Raw genomic sequence first — 2,366 nt, forward strand, 5'->3', positions numbered from 1 at the left:
GGGTGGTTCTGCGTCGACCGAGCTCGCTCTGCCTTTCCCTGCTCCTGTGAAGTCTCCTTTTAATGAAGAATCAGAGGGAAAATGCCCACAGAATGAGTCAGCGAGCGCAGAAACACAGAGAGGGAGGATATCTGTCACAGTCTGAGACAGAAGTAGGGTGTCAYCGAAACTAATTTCGTCATGTTGTCCCCCCCCCTCCTCTGTAGGCGTCTGTGTATCTGTCAGATGGCTGCTAATATCTGACAGTTTACTGACCTGTTTAAATGTGATAATAAATGTTATTTTTCCATTCTGCCACATCTATTGTGTAACTCTTCATCACACAGAGGATGAAGAGTCATCTTTGGTTCTGGCTGATCACCATCAGTGTTTGCTTTACTTAACTGTGGGTGGGGGGTGGGTATAATCAAACAATCAAACAAAAAAAATCCCTCCTTCTGGAAATCAACATAAATATAGGACATTCGAGATGCTAAAGGACTTACCGTCTCCCTGACAACGGTCTCCAAGCAACCATTACTCCTCAAAGCTTTCCTCCAACCCCGGCTCGTTGCTCTCCCTCTCCTCAGCCCCTCCGCGTCTTCGCCAGATCGACTTCCTGTCAAGAGTTCTTCGGCRTCTCCGCTCCACGCAGTCCCGGTTCCAGCGTCAGAACCCTTGAGAAACTGCACCTACCTGATGCTGCAGCGCCCCAGCGCCCGCCGCCTCGCACCTTCTGATTCGGAGGCTGGCAGGGACGGGTATTTTTAGGCAAACCCCCAAAGATCCAGTTCTTGAGGACAATGTTATTTGAATTTTAAGGTAATTCGATCAGTTTTTTTTCATTGATAGTTCGTGATAATAAAATCAATCTCATCGCACTGAAGCCCAGCGGAGTTCGTAACTAAAGTGCAAAAGAAAGAGCGAATGTTCCCTGGATTTCACACTCTACGTGTCTTATTATCCCCTGAATCACCGTCTCTGAGCTGGAGTCAGAGCACTTCTACTCTTCCATTAGCTGGCCTTTTCACTGCCATACCTGGAAACTATAAATATTAATGCTCCACTTTYAGCTGTTATTGCAGCGCACCGGAGCAATTAATAACCATTTTAAATACACTTGTGTTAGACAAGTCGGACCGTCTGCTGTGAGTCATCTGAATTTCACTCTCTCTCGTGTCTCCTGGACTAAGAAGGTTTAAAGTCCCTCTGGCCCGGAAAGCAATCTACAAAAAGTCAATCATTCCACTTTGAACCGTTTTAAAAACGAACTGTTTTACACGCCTTTAACAGTCTCCTTTTAATGTGTTTGCATGTGCTTTTTACCCCGAGTGWTTATTGTAATTTAAGTGCAACACTGCTGTTGTTTAAGCTTTGTCAAAGAAATGATTCAGTCACCGTCTGGGACAGAGAATAAAGTTTTTCTTTTTTATTCTATTCTTGCTGATTGGCTGCAAATTGATCGACTAAATGGGCAACACACGATCTAGCTAATGCTAACCGCTCATTCGATCGGCTTCATGTAAAACAGATGCTGAGCTCAGTAATGTAATTCAAACATTTGGGGCTGTCATTCACGTGTCAAACTCAAGACTCCCGTCTGGGAGTATGAAAGTTGTTTCTTATATCAATGGCAAACTTGAAATTTATGGTTAAATGCAGCAAAATAAACAAATTTATAAGTGAAAGATAGTACTTATCCTGCCCCCGAGCTGTTGGCTATATGTGACTGAGCAATTTATTTGTATAGCACAGTAATAATGTCTTATAATGACTTAATAAGCTGCTTTATCCAATATCAACCACAAACTTAATCTCTCATATTGCATGTCGATCATCCATGGGAACAACTGTCCCTTTAAGGGCCATCATAACACTCATGTGGCCCTCGGTGAAAATGAGTTTGACACCCCTGCTGTAGGTGGTCTAAAAGAAGTGGAGTAGGTCCACTGGATGAGTTCTTCTATGCTGAAAACACATTTTGTCTCTTCTTCAAGAGACTTCTTCAGTCTGAGGAGTTACAGGTAAACTCAGCCTTATAAGCAGTTCCTCCACATGGTGGACAAACAATAAGGACCCAAGGTGACCCTAGTGTCACTGCCCACCTTTAACACTGAGAAGAGCAAAGGTAAGTTATCACTTAAACAGCTTCACCTTCTTAGTKCATCCCAAAGATCCAGTTCCCCAGCAAAAACAGAGTAATATACAGTAGTATATGCTGTTAAGTGTCAGGAGGACTGTGATCAGTCATACATTGGGGAAACAAAACAAAAGAATGAGCCAGCACAGACGAGCTACTTCGTCGGGTCAGGACTCTGCAGTTTACACGCATCTACAGGCCAGCGGTCACACTTTCAGGGATGAAGATGTTCTCATTCTTGATAGAG

Source organism: Austrofundulus limnaeus, unplaced genomic scaffold (genome assembly GCF_001266775.1).
Source record: "Austrofundulus limnaeus strain Quisiro unplaced genomic scaffold, Austrofundulus_limnaeus-1.0 Scaffold24, whole genome shotgun sequence".
NCBI lineage: Eukaryota > Metazoa > Chordata > Actinopteri > Cyprinodontiformes > Rivulidae > Austrofundulus > Austrofundulus limnaeus.